Source organism: Ptychodera flava, chromosome 3, assembly GCF_041260155.1.
Source record: "Ptychodera flava strain L36383 chromosome 3, AS_Pfla_20210202, whole genome shotgun sequence".
Taxonomy (NCBI): Eukaryota; Metazoa; Hemichordata; class Enteropneusta; family Ptychoderidae; genus Ptychodera; species Ptychodera flava.
Window position 1 is genome coordinate 23,955,896 of NC_091930.1, and position 21,178 is coordinate 23,977,073.

General features: G+C 36.7%; 1 long non-coding RNA gene across 1 annotated transcript; it reads left to right on the forward strand.

Moving 5' to 3' along the window:
* The first annotated feature begins 2,098 nt into the window (after window positions 1-2,098).
* LOC139125744 (uncharacterized) lies at window positions 2,099-18,579 on the forward strand. The gene is made up of 7 exons (XR_011550342.1): window positions 2,099-2,235; window positions 9,688-10,006; window positions 11,743-12,031; window positions 14,527-14,808; window positions 15,784-16,066; window positions 16,851-16,971; window positions 17,326-18,579. It is a non-coding gene; the product is annotated as an uncharacterized lncRNA (long non-coding RNA).
* The last annotated feature ends 2,599 nt before the right edge of the window (window positions 18,580-21,178 follow it).

Consider the following 21,178-nt stretch of genomic DNA (forward strand, 5'->3'; position numbering starts at 1 on the left):
GCTTATCAAATGCATACAAAACCGTTATTGCAAAGTAAGTGACACGACTTGAGACATTCCATGATTTATAATCATTCGTATGATGTTGAAAGGTCAATCAAAGTATTGTCATGTGATAGAACTTTTCTTTAAGGTGTAAAGTTGACGAAGGTGCGTGGCCTGCGCTTATTCCATTCAAGGTTATGTGTATTAGACTAGAAACGCCATTGTGTAAGGAAGCCGTACAAGAGATGTCATTTAATTTTTTCTTTTCCAGATAATTATCACTCTTTAGGTAAGTTAAAAGTACGACTAGCAAACACTTACACTACTATTTATAGGTGAGCTGTTGAAACACATGCTTCTGTGCACTTTCAGCAACGTCACCAACAAAATCAGCATATATTTATTTCGTGCTTACTTAAGTGTCAAACACTGTGTGACGTAAAATTGTGCAGTTCCAAGGGCTAAAAGAAACCGCAGAAATTACTATCACGACGATATTATTTTACGTTTGTAGACTAATGCGAGCTTTGCGATGCGACTAATTATATGTAAGTGGGTACAATGCTCAGATCCTAAAACTTAATACTCTCCATATTTAAAACAACATAACTCTTTGGTTTCAGGTAACATCTCAAATATAATCACCCAAAGATTATTGAAATTCGATAAAATTACTGTTACGGCAGGATAGAGTACTGCGATTGAATACGACCACAACAATGAAAGTAAAATATGTGCATAAACGTATATAAGGTAGTCGACAGGGGAAATAAACATTTTAAAATTAAGGTTGTCATGGATAGAGCATTGTTTAAAAAAGTGTAAAGTCAACGAACTCTTAACGTGATAAAGCTATTCACGGTTCGGCGTAATCAAACCGTACCATTAACACCCTGGTCCCGCTACGAACGGTCAAGAAACGCTATTGTTCAAAAGTGTCAATCACCTTTATCGTTAACAAAGTGTGGGTTTTATCCCAGTGCTTGAAGTTGATGAAGTCACACAGTGTTCACGTCGTAAATATCTGTGGCTTATTTGAGTGATTCTTGACATTCATTCATCTATCTTCTTCTTTCCCCCAAAAACATCTGACAGATAGCATGACATTTCTCCGATTCAGAGAGAATTCGAATAATTTGGGTGTCCGCTGCACTAGACGGAAAGGTATGACGCTTGAGGGCGCTCTCTACGCTCCCCGTCTTGGAGTGAGGGAGCGTGTTCGAGCGAAGGATCTTTGAGTCTACTACTGCACAGCCTGCATCGATTCTGTGTCGGCGGAATATACTTTTAACTTCAAATGCGCAGATAATTTTAGGTGTCTACTTTTTCGATGGCAAACAAAATATCATAGTATTCGTGACAAGACCTTTTCGTGTAATGCAAAACATGGAGATTGTATATTGCTTATGTGTTTTAGAATCGATACAGCAAAGATGCAGTAATTTTCATGTATTTGATAATTCTCAGAAATTGTTACATTAATCATAGTCGTATTACAAAATTATCAGACGTTTGTAATGACGCTGAATCTTGACAACAACTATGTGACTTTTTGACGCAGTGTATTTTCACCACGGGTTGATGACAAAGGTTGACATGTGATCGTCATTTTAAAATACAGTCACAAAGTGTCCAAATGTGACTATTCTTTCCATATTTTTCAGAACATAAATGATATCGAAAATTGATTGCAATGTTTTACAGCTATCGGTAATGTTTATCTCTAACTGAAATTGTTGTAGAAATTGTCACATGTTCTTACCGTTAGTGGGCACAATTTGAAAGTCGCTTATTAATTTCAAAATTTCGAATTTCCGCGGAAACATCATGCATAAATTGTACTGAAGGAAACAAATAGTGAAGCATCAGTCCGGTACAGAAAATTATACGCCTTTCCGTGACCTAGAGTTTTGGGCAAAATATCAACACTCACTTCAGTTAGTAATAAATGGTGTTGACGAGTCTTTAATACGCTTATCAAATTCATACAAAACCCTTCTTGCCAAAACACGTGATACGACTGGAGATATTCCATGATACATAATCATTTTTGTGATGCAGAAAGGTCACTCAAAGTAATGTCACGTGACAGAGCATAGTCTTAAGGGGTAAAGTCGACGAAGGCGCGTGGGCGGAGCTTAATCCATTCAAGGTTTGGTGTATTTAGACTAGAAACGCCATTGTTCAAGGAAGCCGTACAAGAGATGTCATTTAATTTTGTCTTTTTCCAGACAATTATCACTCTTTTAGGTAAGTTAACAGTGTGACTGGCAAACACTAACACTACTTTATTATAGGTCAGCTGATGGAACTGATGCTTCAGTGCACTGTAAGCAACGTCGCCAACAAAATCAGCATAAATTCCTTTCGAGCTAACCATTAAGTGTCAAACACTGTGTGACGCAATATTGTGCAGTTCCCAGGGCTAAACGAAACTGCAGAAATTACTATCACGACGATATTATTTCCCGTTTGTAGACTAATTCGAGCTTTGCGCTGCGACTAATTATATGTACGTAAATGCAATGTCCAGGTCCTACAACTAAATGCTCACCAAATTTAAAACAGCATAATTCTTTGTTTCAGTTAACTTCTTCAATATGATCATCCAAAAGATTTATTGAAATTCGATAAAATTACTGTTAAGGCAGGATAGAGTACTTGTGATTGAATACGACCACAACAATGAAAGTAAAATATGTGTATCAAAACGTATATAAGGTAGTCGACAGGATAAAAAAAACCTTCAAAAATTAAGGTTGTCATGAGATACAGCATTGTTTAAAAAGGTGCAAAGTCTACGTACTCTTGACATAATAAAGCTATTCACGGTTCGGTGTAATCAAACTGTACCATAAAAAGCCTGGTCCCGCTACGAAAGATCGACAAACAAGTGTGGGTTTTAGCCCAATGCTTGAAGCTGATGAAATCACAGTGTTAGCGTCCTCATTATCTGTGGCTTATCTTAGTGATTCTTGACATTAATTCATCGATCTTCTTCCATCCCGCTGAAATCTCACACAAATAGTATGACATCTCACCATTTCAGATAGAAATTGAATATATTTTCCATTGAGATACGACGTTTCTTTCGAATAATTCGGGTTTCCACTGCACTAGACGGAAAGGTCCGTCGCTCGAGGGCGCTCTCTACGCTCCCCCTGTTGGAGGGAGAGAACGTGTTCGAGCGACGGATCTTATATCAACGACTGCACAGCCTGCATCAATTCGATGTCCGTGGAATGTGTTTTTAACTTCGAATGCCCAGACATTTTCAGGCATATACGTTTTCGATGGCAAACAAAATGTCATAGTATTCATGACAAGACCTTCCTTGTAATGCAAAACATTGAGATTGTATATTGCTTATGTATTTCGGAATCGATACAACAAAGATTAAGTAATTCTACACAAATGTTGGTTATCAAATTAATCATAGTCGTATTACAAAATTATCAGACGTTTGTAGTGACTCTGAATTCTTAACAAGAACTATGTGACTTTTTGATGCAGTGTATTTTGACAACGGATTGTTGACAAAGGTTAACATGTTATCGTCATCAAAATACAGTCATAAATTGTCCAAATGTGACTATTCTTTCCCTATTTTAAGAACATAAATTCTATCTAAAATTGTTTGCAATATTTTACAGCTATTGGTTACGTTTATCTCTAACGAACTTGTAGAAATTGTTTCATGTTCTTACCGTTAGTGTGCACAATTTTATTAGTCGCTGATTGATTTTCGAATTTCCGCGGGAACATCAGGCATCAATGTATTGGAGGAACCAAATAGTGAAGCGTCAGTCCGGTACAGAAAATTATACGTCTTTCTGTGACCTACAATTTTGGGCAAAATATCAACAGACTCTCTTCTATTAATAATAAATGCAGTTGACGATGTCCAAAAGTCGCTTATCAAATGCATACAAAACCGTTATTGCAAAGTAAGTGACAAGACTTGAGACATTCAATGATTCATTATCATTTGTATGATGTTGAAAGGTCAATCAAAGTATTGTCACGTGATAGAGTTTTTCTTTAAGGTGTAAAGTTGACGAAGGTGCGTGGCCTGCGCTTATTCCATTCAAGGTTATGTGTATTTAGACTAGAAACGCCATTGTGTAAGGAAGCCGTACAAGAGATGTCATTTAATTTTGTCTTTTCCAGACAATTATCACTCTTTTAGGTAAGTTAACAGTACGACTAGCAAACACTACACTACTATTTATAGTTCAGCTGTTGAAACACATGCTTCTGTGCACTTTCAGCAACGTCGCCAACAAAATCAGCATATATTTATTTCGTGCTTACTTAAGTGTCAAACAGTGTGTGACGCAATATTTGCAGTTCCAAGGGCTAAACGAAACTGCAGAAATTACTATCACAACGATATTTTTTCACGTTTGTAGACTAATTCGAGCTTTGCGATGCGACTAATTATATGTTAGCGGGTACAATGCTCAGGTCCTACAACTTAATACTCGCCAAATTAAAAACAACGTAACTCTTTGGTTTCAGGTAACATCTTCAATATAATCTCCCAAAGATTTATTGAAATTCGATAAAATCTCTGTTACGGTAGGATAGAGTACTTGCGATTGAATACGACCACAACAATGAAAGTAAAATATGTGCATAAAACGTATATAAGGTAGTCGACAGGGGAAATAAACATTTTAAAAATTAAGGTTGTCATGGATACAGCATTGTTTAAAAAAGTGTAAAGTCAACGAACTCTTGACGTGATAAAGCTATTCACGGTTCGGCGTAATCAAACTGCACCATTAACACCCTGGTCCCGCTACGAAAGGTCAAGAAACGCCATTGTTCAAAAATGTCAATCACCTATATCGTTAACAAAGTGTGGGTTTTAGCCCAGTGCTTGAAGTTGATGAAGTCACACAGTGTTAGCGTCCTCAATATCTGTGGCTTATTTGAGTGATTTTTGACATTAATTCAGCGATTTTCTGCCTTCCCCCAAACCTCTGACAGATAGCATGACATTTCTCCGTTTCAGAGAGAAATCGAATATTTTTTTTCATTTAGATATGACCTTCCTTTCGAATAATTTGGGTGTCCACTGCACTAGACGGAAAGGTATGACGCTTGAGGGCGCTCTCTACGCTCCCGTCTTGGAGTGAGGGAGCGTGTTCGAGCGAAGGATCTTTGAGTCTACTACTGCACAGCCTGCATCGATTCTGTGTCGGCGGAAATATTTTTTTTAAACTTCGAATGCGCAGATAATTTTAGGTGTCTACGTTTTCGATGGCAAACAAAATATCATAGTATTCGTGACAAGACTTTTCCGTGTAATGCAAAACATGGAGATTGTATATTGCTTATGTGTTTTGGAATCGATACAGTAAAGATGCAGTAATTTTCATGTATTTGATAATTCTCAGAAATGTTGGTTATACATTAATCATAGTCGTATTACAAAATGATCAGCCGTTTGTAATGACGCTGAATTCTGACAACAACTATGTGACTTTTCGACGCAGTGTATTTTGACCACGGGTTGATTGACATAGGTTGACATGTTATTATCATTATAAAATACAGTCACAAATTGTCCAATGTGACTATTCTTTCCATATTTTTCAGAACATACATTCTATCGAAAATTGTTTGCGATGTTTTACTGCTGGTGGTTATGTTATCTCTACTTGAAATTATTGTAGATATTGTGTCATGTTTTACTGCTAATATTTACAATCTTGATGGTAGCTTATTAAATTTCGAATTTCCGCGAGAACACCATGCATCAATTGTATTGAAGAAAACAAATAGTGAGGCATCAGTCCGGTACAGAAAATTATACGCCTTTCTGTAACCTACAATTTTTGGCTTAATATCAATAGGCTCTCTCCAATTAATTAACTAATCATTTGTAGGATGCAGAACGGTCACCCAAAATGATGTCACGTGATAGAGCATTGACCTTTCCGTGTAATGCAAAAACATGGAGATTGTACATATATTATGTTTCAGAATCGATGCAGCAAAGATGCAGTAATTGTTATGTATTTGTAAATTCTCAGAAATGTTGTTTATTACATTAATCATAGTCGTAATACAAAATTATCAGACGTTTGTAATGACTCAATCTCGATAGTCTCATATGATTTCCGCGAGAACATCACGGATAAATGGTTTGACGAAAAGAAATAGTGATGCAGCATTGCCCATACTGAAATTTATACTTCCTTCTGTGGTCTACGTTTTTGGGTGAAATATGGACAGACTTTCTTGCAATTAAAAATAATAAATGCATATCGTTTATACCCTGAGCCTCAGAGATTTAACTGTGATGTCTGATATGTCTCTTATGTATACGAATAATCCATAAGTTATAAGTATTCTGAAAATGAACCACAAAGAAGTACACCATTTTACTTCATTGATGATTTGGACAATTAGGGGTATGTAAGAGCACTGGATATTGACAATTGAGGAGCCGAGAGTGAGGGCCCTCACAATCAGGGTAGGGTTACATTGAGGGTCATTTCTTTCAAGGTGTGAGCAATAGCAAGACTGTGACGTAAAGGCCTCAATTTCGAAGAGCGTGCGATAACTAAAAATAAATAAAGTTTGCAAATTTCCAATTAGTCTGTATATTAAGCTATGTACAGGTAGCAACAGTGCAATCTGGGACTGCGAACTCTGATTCCCGTTACCAAAAATGCACTCTAAGACCGGTCCGAGTTGTCTTTCTCTTTTTTGCCATTTACCTGACGGTAAATGAAGTTCATCGCAGCCAGATATAATATTCTATTGTCTAAAGAAACCTCATGATGAAAAGACTAATGCAAAATGTCTCGTTCATCAATATATCAATGTTTAAAAACATGCATGCGTCATTATTTCCATCAGGGACGTCACTTGATAATTGACTCAGCCCTTCATCATACTGAACGCTGCACCATGTACTTTCATAGAAATCGTATGCTGTTTTAGGAATGCTCTTGATCGTAAGTTTTTACTGTCTCACGTGTTCACACGTGTGTGTATGTTAGTGTGTCTGTCTGTCTGTCTGTCTGTCTGTCTGTCTGTTTACACGATAACGCGAATACGCCGGAATAGATTTAAGTCACATGTGGTACACAGGTACCAAATGCTACTTGCAAGAACCGATTAGATGTTGGTTAGTGTTGATTGCATATTAATGAAGTTAAGCAATATTATTTTTCCGTACAATGGTTTCCCTATGGAGACGGAATGACAGTGTAGATATATTTCACTATGTCACTAAGATCATACTTTTCTATTTCTGGTACCCCTATATACGTAAAAATTATAATGCTTTATTACAAACTTTGTTTGAATGTGTACTTAGCAATGCACGATAATATAATGAAAAATTCAGGAGACAAGTTGCACCTGCTGTATGAAACAATTAAAGGTTTTTACCTCACGTGTTCACACGTGGGTAATGTAATAGCGATGTCTGTCTGTCTGTCTGTCTGTCTGACTGTCTCTGTGGTGTGTGTGTCTGTCTGTCTGTCTGTCTGTCTGTCTGTCTGTCTGTCTGTCGTCGTCTGTCTGTCTGTCTGTCTGTCTGTCTGTTTACACGATAACTCAAAAACTCCTGAACAGATTCTAGTAAGATTTGGTACAAAGGTACCATATGCTACTTTTAAGAACTGATTAGATTTTGGTCAGTGTGGCTTGCATATTAATGACGTTATGCAATATCATTTTTTCCCGTCCTATTGTTTCCTTATGGAGACGGTAATGACAGTATCGACATATATCAAGAAATACTGCACCAAATTACATGAAACTTTTCCCAGATGACAATCTCAGAACATTATGATGATACTGTGAGTGTCATGTCAATTATCTGCTCATTTGCATATTTAATGAACTTTTATTATTAGTGACATAAATCAGAAATTCCTGCACCAAACTTGATGATACGTGCAACAAATATTGATCGGATATATATCTATTGATACTTAGAAGCACTGGGCAGTGTCAAGTTAATAAATAGCTCATTTGCATATTTTATGATGTTTTATAACTAGTCACATAACTCCGATATAGTTGCACCAAATTTGATGAATTCTGCTGCAGATACTTATCTGACTGATATCTAGCTGTGGTGTAAAGCACTTAGTAGTGTCAAGTTAATTAACGGTTCATTTGCATATTTTATGAACTTTGTAATTAGATGTATAATTACGGCACCCAAGTCAGTGTAATCTAGTACAGATATTGATCTGAGAAATATCTAATTGTACTGACAATTTAGATGTGTGGATTTAATTAAGGGCTCATTTGCATATTTGATGAACTTTGTAATTAGTGATATTACTCAAAAATTACAGCATTAAATTTGATGAAACTTGCTACAGATATTGATCTGATAAATATTTAATTGTACTGAGAGGTATTGGGCGTGTTAAGATAATAATTGGGTCATTTACATATTAAATTAAGTTTTATAATTAGCAATTTAACTCTGAGAGTACTGTGCGAAAGTTGATGAAACCTGCTACATATAATGTTATAACAGATATCTATTATTCTTATTACACGCCTCACACGAGTGTCAATTATATTTTATGAATTTGGTTTATTGACAGAAATATTGAAAAACATAATACAATAAATCCTCGTCAGAGATGCTTACTCTGGCAGTAAACCGTATACACGTCTAGTCTTATCAGAAGTCTGTCTTCTACTCCGCATGTCGTGTGCTCCATTGAACTGCTATCAGAATGTCTGTCTTTGTTCTTGTGTTTTGGTTAGTGATTATCCTGGGGTCTGCAAATGTTGCGTAACATCTTGCTCGTTGTTTGTCAGTCACTTTAACATGAGACAGGTCAAAGGTACAATCATGTTACACAACTTCATAACAGTCAAAAAGTATGCAGTAATGCATGTCATACTGTAGTAGTTACTGATAAATGTCAATACATGTCGAGTCATCAGCAGTCAATTTCAATGCTTGATAACTAAGTATGTAATTTTGTCAAACTCAAAGTCATTTCTTCCATTCAGATGTCATATTAGTAGGTCGCGTTGTTCTGTTGAGTACTGTTGAGTCTATGAAGTGAACTACTACTAATGAACCTGTTGTAAAACACGTGAGCACCTTCAGTTCATTATCTTGTTAACCCATTGTAATGAAAGACGCAATTTAAAGGGTAGCCTCACCAAGCTTGATAAAAATTATCACCTACTAGACTAAAATAAAATCACCAGGTTTAGAGGCGGTAGCGAGGGCAATACGCAAAGAGAATGGTATTCTGAAAAGGATGATGGTGACTGCGTGTGCAATCACGCAATATCGACAAATGATAAGGCACGTCTTCGAATCTGACCTGATTAATGTTATGTCGAGTTAAGTGGTATCCAAAGTGAAATTGAGGAAAATAGACCGTGTTCTGCTGATATATTCTCATCTCAAAGTATGGCACCAACAGTGCCTTCAGAATGACATTGTGCCTTAATGTTGCTTAATGATAATTTTAACATTTTACTGCAATAATGTGAACATATATATATATATATATATATATATATATATATATATATATATATATATATATATATATATATATAATATATATATATATATATATATATATGTATATGTATATATATATATATATATATATATATATATATATATATATATAATATATATATATATTATATATATATATATATATATATATCCCTTTTGAACAGGCGTTGGCCATGGTTTCTTCGTCATAACCCCTGAAGACACACTGATCATGCTAGGAGACAGTGCAATGCTTAACTGTACATACAGTGAACGAGGAGATGCTGCGTGGGTACAAAAGGCGAACGGGGAGGAGGGCAGCAAGGCAATAACATGGGAATACCACAGTCGGAAACGACCCGCAATATGAGATTTTAGGAGATAAAGAAAATATCCAGTATGATCTCCTTGTACGACGTGTGACTATCAATAGTGGAGGTTATTATGAGTGTGGTGATCAGGTACACATCGATGTACGGGCTACGGCATACCTTTACATAATCGGTAAGTGTCTTATGATATGGCAGAACCCCATGGCTTTGGAGGGCAATATGTGGTGTTCTGAAGGTATTTCCGAGGGATACGGTGTATTCTGGAGCCAGTACTTTTCTGAGCTAAACGAGGAAAAGTACTGGCTCCAGAATACACCGTATCCCGAGGGAAATACCTCAGAACGCCACATAGTGCCCTCCGGGCCATGGGGTTATGTTATTATTACATATGTTCCCCAATTTTGTCGATCACCGTCAAAAGAAACAGCTATCGCGACATAGCCTGATTGCATATAGATTCTATATAGTGCGCCTTAATTATGCTGTCATCAATGACCTTTTTCAGCTGTGAACTCACTGATTGACTAAGGGAAACTTTCTACTATTTATATGCAAATATTTGACGCAGCGTACGATCCGAGTTCACTATATCACTGTATGTAAATCTCAAAAAAGGCAACAAAAACAGACACAAACATAGACGTTTCAGGACAGAAATCTTAAATATTTTTAATAAATGTGAACAAAATTGGTATTTAGAGAAACAAGATAAACTTTCATAAAATTAGAATAATTGAAACTTCAAAAGTGTACGCGAAATTATACCAATCAGAGTCCGAGTACGGCTGCCAGATCTACGGTGTATGAAACACTGTGGTGCACGGACATCTGGCGAAGAAAGACGCTGTTTCCTGAGGCTGTTATATTGAGTGTGGAGTTGAAGTTCCTCCGATGATTTGCGTATTGGAGAATAGAACTTCGGGCTACCATATTTTAGTCATTTTTTTTGTTCCGTCCTTGCCGAGAAATTAGTTTCGCTTCGATAATAGATTTCTGATTGTAAATGTTCAAAATAAATAGAGTTCCACCAATTGTAATAATTATTTTCTTGCATAGATATACAATCCGCTTAAATATTATTGTTCTTCAGGAGTCGGCGACAAATATTAACCAATAGAAAGTAGTACGATATGATTACTAACTTGCATAATTTAACGTGAAATAATTTCTTAACTATTGTTTCTATGTAAACATTATTTAATGGCACGTGTCCTGTTTTCGAAATGGTTTGCAGTTGATAAAACATGTGGAATACTTTGCTGAAAGCAAGCATTAGTAAAATATTTAAAAGCAGTATTAATTAGCTCAATCAAAAGCTAAAATACTTGTCACAGTTTCTTTAGAAAATGAAAATAGATGTAGAGGGACTATATTATCTCGGTCTGTTAAAAACAACTCTATTTCGCTGCCAATAGATTGATATTCTTTGGTACATATATAATAATATACATAATAGGTTTCGGGTAATGGATGACTTATTCTAGTAGTAACAGTAGTAGTAGCTGTAGTTATTAAATAACCAAAAATAAATAGGAGGAGAATAGACCTTGTTCTGATGACAAAATCTCATCCAAAAAGATGGGATGTAGTAGTAGTAGTAGTAGTAGTAGTAGTAGTAGTAGTAGTAGTAGTAGTAGTAGTAGTAGTAGTAGTAGTAGTAGTAGTAGTAGTAGTAGTAGTAGTAGTAGTAGTAGTAGTAGTAGTAGTAGTAGTAGTAGTAGTAGTAGTAGTAGTAGTAGTAGTAGTAGTAGTAGTAGTAGTAGTTGTTGTTGTTGTTGTTGTTGTTGTTGTTGTTGTTGTTGTACTAGTATTAGTAGAGGAAGAAGAAGGAGGAAAACACTGAACAATAAGAAAAACAAAATTTACAATTTTGCTGTATACTAACATTGCAAATTTGGAATGTTGCAGACACATTACCAAGATGTTCGGTCAAAACCACGTGACATTTTGAAGGCAGAGGAGAAAGCTACCTTGAATTGCAGTATCGACTTAAACAAAAATGCACCGGGTGAACTTGTTTGGTTTAAAAACGGGAAGGAGTTCCACAGAGGAAAAGGACAACAGAGTTTAGTGACTGTGCAAATAGATAAATTAGATAATGGAGCAGTGTATGAGTGTGGACTTCAACATTATACGTTGCCGTCGTGGAAATGGTCACACCTGAGATGCAAGGAAAAAGTCGTCATCAATGTACAGTGTAAGTCTTCAACACTGCTTTCTTGATCGATATATATATATTATATATATATATATATATATATATATATATATATATATATATATATATATATATATATATATATATATATATATATTATGGTATATATATATATATATATATATATATATATATATATATATATATATATATATATATATATATATATATATATATTATATATATATATATATATATATATATATAGGGGTTATTACACGAAGTTTGGGCGATACCGCGTCGTATTCGAGTGATGTGTCCGTATTTTGACGAGTTGTGCAGCAACGAGTCAAAATACGGACACATCACGAGAATACGACGCGGTATCGCCCTAACTTCGTGTAATAACCCCTTTATCATACATGCATGCTTTGGTTATGACTGTTTTCCTACAGACGCTCCGAAATTAGCGACGAAATCAACTTGAAATCGACCTTGCTTCCTCCAGGCTGTACTTATAAAAAGTTGGTTGCTAAGGAGTGATGACAACCGTATCACTTCTTGATATTATTCCGCTATTGGGCCATTCCACTTCAAAGGAGGGTTTATGGAGCACTTTTAAAGCAAACAATTTAGATATTACGATGTCGACACAGGTTTTCACAATTTGAAGAAGATTTATTTTTAGTTTAAAATGACGGTGGATGTAAAACATAGGCGGGAGTTTGTAAAATGGGTGTGTTTTCGTGTTTTGATACATAACCTCATCCCTGCGTGAAAGTTATGAGGCCGCAAAAATCGGGTCAAAATACTCGCGCCACGCTCAAACTGGAACAGCTGAGAGCACAGAGAGCAAGCAGCTCTGCGACATCTATGAATGCACATACAGTGGATATAATACCCGTACCAGTCAGTTTATCTCGAAGAATTATACATGTTCCCAGACGTCAAATATGCCGAATTTACCATCTCAGTAAGCGGATTAGTGAAAACATGAAGTGAGTACACTGTAAGCTGTAGTGTCGTAACTCATTCGTGATTTTGTTGCTGTACGAATAAAACATTTCAAAGGTATTTCCGTCGTCTGCTCGTATATTTCGTTCCTGGCTTGCCTAAATAGAGCTAAACTTACTTTAACAACCTAAGCGAAAGTTTGACTTTCCCTAGATAGTACATTGTATCTGAAACCCGCACCGCATCGGTGCTACCAGACACGATCATGACATGTGCACTGACAGGTACAAATCGGAAATATCATGTGCACCTTCAACCTTGTCTGTCGCGAGTATTTTCAGTGCGGTTGGATTTTCGTGGCTCATTTACGACTGTAAACGATGTAATTCACCGCCCAGATACTTTAAGCTCATCAACAGGAAACTTGTCGTAAAGCGATTCTATCATGATGCTCTGTCAACCGATATCATTACGTGTATAAATTTAAATCATACATCCATGGTGTAATCTTCAGCAGCGTAGACGTCACGAAACACTGCACCGTGCAGCGCCACGGAACCGGCCGTAATTGAGAGGTGTCGGCAAATTATACAAGTTTTCAATACGTTTGTTTGTATGCTTTTGGTACAACTGTACTTGTGCCGAAGTGCAATGCCCATGAAGTGACTGCAAAACAACATAATTTTGACCATAATCATAATGACGTTTCGGATTGTTATTTGTCTTATTCGCTCGGCTGTTTTACATGTACATATACCAACGACGGTCATGCATACCAGCGAAGGTCACGCGTACGCGTAGCTGTAAGTAGTTCGTTTACAGTGAAAATATAATTCGTATTTTCACTAGTTAAAATATGGGCTCATAACCGTACCGTCTGAACAATAGAAGAATGGCAATACAGGCACAGCATGTATGATATATATATATATATATATATATATATATATATTATATATATATATATATATATATATATATATATATATATAAAGCTTTGTCAAGCTTGCTAAAAATTATCATTTACTAGACTCAAATATATTCACCAGGTTTAGAGGCGGTGGTGGTGGTTGTGGTGATGGTGGTAGTTGCGGTGACGGCGGCGCGGCGGCAGCAGTAGTAGTTTTCAAACAAATCAGTTATTCAATATGAAATTGTCTGTTTATAAAATTGCATCACAATATATACATAGATGCATCAAACTGTTAAAATCAATTGAAATCAAAATTACAAAAGCCAGCCTCTAGGACTTCGACAAAATTAACGGTGAAATATCGATGAATCAAGAAGCTGTATTCTCGGTAGAAAACTGGCTGAGGGACATAGTGTATTCGTCGAAAACATCCCTGTTGAAGTTTCTTGAATGATTAGACAGACTGCCAAAGGTCACGATCTGTAAATGAAAAGAAAAGACAAGAAACGTTATGTGTAGTTATGTCCCTCCATCGAACTTCGATTAATCCGAAGATCCCGTGAGGAGTACGGTACCCAGGGTTCGAAGACGACAACGACCAGGAAACACAGAACTGTCAGTATGTATGTGAATGTGAGAGTATTATACCTAATTGTTTTTTACTCAGATCTTCCAGAAGTAAATATGACAGTTACGCCAGCAACCGATGTAATGGAGGGAGATGATGTTGTTGTCAGCTGCAAAACAGTTGATGGAAACCCTGGTCCTTACAAAATGACGATGTCGCACGATGCAATAATTATCATTTCTGATAATGCATCAGATATTGTTCATCAAATATCCAACATTGCAAAATCGGATGACGGCGTCTACAAATGTAAGGCCTTCACCAAGTTTCACAATGGCACTGTAGCATCTTCGTCAGTAGAAATGAAAATCAACGTTCATTGTGAGTGTTATATTTTGTTTAATCGTTCTTAATATTCTTTGAGAGAAAGTCCTCTTGCGCATTCATTAAGAAATTATTATGTTACAAATTGAACAAAATCGATAGCTTCTATTGTAAGTCATGACATCAGTCGTGATATGTGAGGGTGATTAAGAGTGTTCTTTCATGTGGCATGTGCCATCTCTCTTTATTTGCGAAGCATAATTTGCGTCTATAAATCTGATCTGATTAACAGTATTTCGAGTTAAATGGTATCAAAAGCAAAATTGAGGAAAATAGTCCTTGCTCTGATGACAAATTTTCATCCCAAAACATGGAATATAGTAGTAGAAGCAGTAGTAGTAGAAGCAGTAGTAGTAGTAGTAGTAGTAGTAGTAGTAGTAGTAGTAGTAGTAGTAGTAGTAGTAGTAGTAGTAGTAGAGTGGTGGTGGTGTTGGTGGTGGTGGTGGTGGTTGTGGTGGTGGTTGTTGTGATGGTGGGTAGTTGCGGTGACGGCGGCCGCGGCAGCAGTAGTAGTTTTCAAACAAATCATTTAATCAATATGAAATTGTATATTTACAAAATCGCATCACAATATATACATAGATGCATCAAATTGTTAAAATCAAAGGAAATCAAAATTACAAAACCCAGCTTTAAGGACTTCTACAAAATATAACGGTAAAATATCGATGAATCCAGAAATTTTATGCACGGTAGAAAACTGGACGAGGGACATAGTGTATTCGTGGAAAACATCCCATGTTGAAGTTTCTTGAATTATTAGACTGACTGTAAAAGGTCACGATCTGTAAATGAAAAGAAAAGACTAGACACGTTATATCTAGTTATGTCCCTCCATTGAACTTCGACCAATGCGAAGATCCCGTGAGGAGTACGGTACCCAGGGTTTGAAGACGACAACGACCAGGAAACACAGAACTGTCAGTATATATGTTAATGTGAGAGTACTATACCTAATTGTTTTTTACTCAGATTTTCCAGAAGTAAATATGACAGTTACGCCAGCAACCGATGTAATGGAGGGAGATGATGTTGTTGTCAGCTGCAAAACAGTTGATGGAAACCCTGGTCCTTACAAAATGACGATGTCCGCACGATGCAATAATTATCATTTCTGATAATGCATCAGATATTGTTCATCAAATATCCAACATTGCAAAATCGGATGACGGCGTCTACAAATGTAAGGCCTTCACCAAGTTTCACAATGGCAGTGTAGCATCTTCGTCAGTAGAAATGAAAATCAACGTTCATTGTGAGTGTTATATTTTGTTTAATCGTTCTTAACATTCTTTGAAAGAAAGTCTTCTTGCGCAATCATTCATAAATTATTATGTTACAAATTGAACAAAATCGATAGCTGCTATTGTAAGTCATGACATCTGTCATGATATGCAAGGGTTATTAAGAGTGTTCTTTCGCTTTAAGTTAGTGATAGAAAGGCCCGAGACTTCAGAAGCGTGTGCAGAGTAATACTTGCGAAGAGATTCACATGCGCGTATTCATTAATTGCAGTTAACAGTGGAATGACTAGTTTTGGTTACTTTTCCGTTACAAATGCATGAGCTGCCAAGATGACACCAAACTACATTTTAATGTTACCGTCTTTCAATGGACGATTCGATCGATCTACCTACCTAGGGATCTCTCTGGCGATGAATTTAACGGTTGCAAACATAACGCTGCTCCGATAAAATGAAAAGCTCTACTCCTCAATTTTAATGCATTGTAATTAATTATTCAAATTGCCGCGAAACGTAAGAACAAATGAATACGACTGTCACAATTTGGCAGGGTAAACCAGATTAAAGATGAATTCAGAGAGAGAGAGAGAGAGAGAAGAGAGGAGAGAGAGATAGAGACTGGAGAGAGAGAGCGAGAGAGAGAGAGAGGAGAGAGATATTACTGGTCTGGTAGCTCAATAATCTACTGAAAAGGCGAATTACATTAGCCATTAGCCCAAAATTCCATTCAACCCTGTTTTAATTCCATACGAAACTGTTCTTCAATGTTGACGCATATAAATATTTAATTTGTAGATGGGACGACTTTTCGTATTGAAGTGGTCATAGGCCTTCCGACCACAGTAATAGCAATTGGAGTGGAGTGTCCTATCCATTTACTGGTTCATAGGAAGATCAAGGAATCGTAAGCGCCAAGGTGATATTTTTAACACTTTTAATTTGCATGTATAAAATGAAAATATTTACAAGAGGCAGATGAATTATATTGATCTGTGTATAATTTTATTTCGAACAAAAATGTTATAATACTCTGTCAATTGATTGATTAATCCTAGTGAGTACTATTTCACATTTATATAAGAGTGATGCTATGTTAGCTAAGAAAAACAATGAGACAGAGACGATGAAAACAACTACATTTCTTGTAGACATGGCTAAATATTATCAAAAATTGTGTAATCAAATATATTTTACACTTTTTATTACATAGAATAATAATAAAACAAACTAAATTGTAACTTTTGTCCTTTGTCTACTTCTTCTGCGGCAGACAAATGGAACGGGAATCCAAAGGATGTCTAGACTCGAATACCTAAAAAAGTAAAATTTAATATAACTCGAGATGCAACAGCCTAAGTTTCGACCAATCAGAAGATAATATCTGCATGGAAATCTACAAGTGTCGTCCTTTGGTTTCTTAAACAAAGTCTTGACTGAATAGCAACTGCTGAGGAGTAATGAACAAGTACAAATACCTATTACTATCATATCGACGAGATATGGAAAATACTAACGTTATGATCGATGTATATAGCTCTTACCTTTTTGCTATTAAAAATAAAAATGCATCGAAATTGTGTATACATGAATAAACAACTTACACTTTAAGAAATGTATTATATTATTCGATTCAGCCATTAATAGATTTTTACCTGCAGGTTGTAACTGGCACTCTCAACCGACAGGAACCCGCCCATGCTTACTGATATACCTAAGGTTTTGATCAAATAAACAAGATTATAAACAAGATTAGTGTAGCATTCTGATATTAACGTTTACGATGGATATTATACAAGAGCACGCTCTTAAGAACAGGTTTCTGATTCGATGTAACCTGCCATTTGCTTATGAATATGACTAGTGAAGCTTTACAGCAATTGCTCAAAATTTTCGTCACGCTTATTATCATTTAACTCTAGAAATACCCCTTTCAATTTTTGAATGGTCATAGATAGAAGGATAGAAGGATTGATAGAAGCATAGATAGAAGCATAGAAGGATAGACAAATAGATAGATAGATAGATAGATAGATAGATAGATAGATAGATAGATAGATAGATAAGATGGATAGATAGATAGATAGAGAGATAGACCTGCGTTTTCTTTTGAGCTTAACCATCATATTATATAATATGCGGCGTACTATTTAATTCGGTCTTAATTTGTGTTAAAACTCGATAAATAATATTTGTTTTTATACCGAAACTTTGAAACATTGGCAAAGAATAATTTTACTGTAGCACAACAATGTGATCAAATTTGTGTCCATCAGAAAACCTACATAAGTTTATTATCAACGCTGATTAATCTCTGATGTAACAAAATACTCTGAGTTGGTTTTAAAGTGTGTCGCTAGCAAATGGATTTATTGAGTTTCATCGAATAAAAACGTGCTTTTCGCACCGCTTAGATATTCAGAGAAACTTGCATATAGTTTACTTTTATATCTTCTCATTTAGAAGTATATTTGAATATTATCAGGTAATTACGAACATACCGCAAAAGATGACAAGGATATTAGCGCAGCGTATCGGCCACCGCGAAGCGGAAGGTGATGCGCGGTGCCAATGTCCTCATGCATCCTAGCTGTATTATTCATCCTACATCCGTGACTTCGGTGTAACTTGGTTTGACTTTTTATCGTTTTCTTGCAAGGTCATCAAGACTCATTTGTTCAGAGTGCAGCGCAGTCGAGCGTCAAACGTACTCAGTGATGGGACAGTCTGATCTTAGAGCGCGAGAGAAATCTGGGCAATCATCATTTTTTTTGTGAGTGGTGTCCACAGTGTATTGCCCTTTAATATACAGACATTTCCTTCTTATGTAATGCATGTCCCTGTAATTCTTATGTAATGCATGTCCCTGTCTCTGATATAGCATGTAATCATTAAAGACTTCTGAAAATATGAATGAAACTGAAAAATATTGCAGTGATTGAAAATAATATAATAGTCCTCCATATCAGCACCGTTGATGTAATGGGAGAGTCGACCCTATATACTGTCAAAGGTCAACGGTATCTCACAGTTTTACCCGCGTCCATGCTCGCATTCTACTGTGTCACACATTTACTCAAATATTCGCGACACAGAAGTATTAGTGAATAAAATCATGGCTCAGTCAATTTATTTACTTGTGACAAAACCAAGGTATTCTGAAAACAAGGATAAGCGTTACACAAATCGGAATCACCTGTTGTCGTGCGTTGTCGTAATAAATTACATATGGATTTGTTCACCTTGCTCCGATGACCTTTAAGAAGATGACGAATTTATGGTGATGGTAAACGAAAATTGCACCCACTTAGAGTTGAGCCGCTGAACATGGTTCTAAAGCCGAGTGAACAGAATCACATGATATAGTTGTTTGGCTTCGTTGGATGGAAGGTAAGTCCGGCCGGTGAATGGATGTCTGCATTCCAGAAATTGTAGCGTTTACGTTGTGGGCTATTTCACGCAATGGACGGTTTGCCGCTGTCGAAGTTATGTGTCATTAACATGACCTGTGAGTTGCTCTATCTCAGTCGATGGAATACCTGCATTTAGCAGTGACTAGATGGCCGTTTTTTTACCGGAGAGATTGATCTTTTAATCTGTAATACCGGCCGCGGTGGTCATTTTGCCCATCAAACTCCCGGATCAAACTGCCAAGTATCTTACGTGTAACGCCGATTTCACTGCGTTTATACCGTGGACGAAAACGACAAATCTCCGCGCTGTGTTAAAAGCTCGGGGCTGTGTTAAATTTGTGTCTGCGCCGTGTTAAAATCGCTGCGCTGTGTTAAAAAAATCGCCACGCTGTGTTAAAATCGCCGCGCTATTTAAAAATGTCCGCGCTGTGTAAAAATCGCCGCGCTGTGTTAAAAAAAATCGCCACGCTGTGCAAAAATCATTGCCGCGCTGTGCAAAAATCTTCGCGCTGTGTAAATCTGTTTACAAATCTACACGCTGTTTGAAACGAAATTTATTCTTCTAAGAGATTTGCAAAATGTGAAATTCGCAAATAAAAACTGAACAGACTGATCGGTACTGCATCTAGGCAGTGGCGCTTTTTAACACGCTCCCATTTGCTTTCGGTTCGTGATCTCCTTGCGGCCATAAAAGTGTTATTGTTTAGCGTATGTCGAGGAAAAATGGATTTCCAGGACACCGCGACATTGCACTTATATGACATCGGACATTTAGCTACTAGACAACACAATATAGAAATTATAATTATTTGGTCATATATGTGAGATGGTGCATTTTCCAACATAGGATATTTACCCATAGTTTTAGACAAGTCCAGGCTCGTAAAATTTAAGTTAGAGTCGTACTACGGAAATCGGGCTTGGCTACACAGCGGAGCCAGATCTGTAACGTATAATGAAATCCCAGATATACATCTAATATTTACTCGTAACCTGATAAGTATGGTATCGTCTAGTATAGAAATAAGAGTCGGATATAAAGGAAAATGAGGGCAAACTCCACACATCGGATCTACCAAATTTGTTTAATATTACGATATCATGGCAATAATTTCCGCTCCGCTGACCTACGCAAAAATCAAGCTCTGGCAGATTACGCCGGGAAACTGCGGAAGTATGAATGGGGGTAATTAATTATTCATGAGAACATATCATCAGAATTAGCTAATCACGAATCTGTTTTACAAAGTCATGTCAGGTCGTAAGCTCCTCATTGTCTGTGTGTACACAATCGAGCTTTCAGGGTCTGAGATCCTCTGGTTCTGTTGCATCTCTTCCGATATATGTTGCATTAAATCCGACAGCTTTCAAAATTTTGACAGTTTTTCTGTAATGATCGAGAGCAACGGCGACACCATGTGAATTATATGGCTTCGGTATGTGCACAGACTGCGGCAGCAACGAACCCGGCCCAGTCCCACTGCAAGGTCGTCCCCGTACACTCAGTGTGACTATATTGTCAGACGATCCCAGTTCGGACATTTAAAGACATGCTGTTCGTTGCACGCGTTGTACTCACTTCGCTCGGTATTGATAGCATTTTACAAGTTATGATACCGCATATTAAGTCCGGTGACGCTGCTGTCTCGTTTTGAATAGTTATTTTTTCGGTAGAAGCTATTTCGGGCGCTATAAATCTTCGCGAAGTTATTA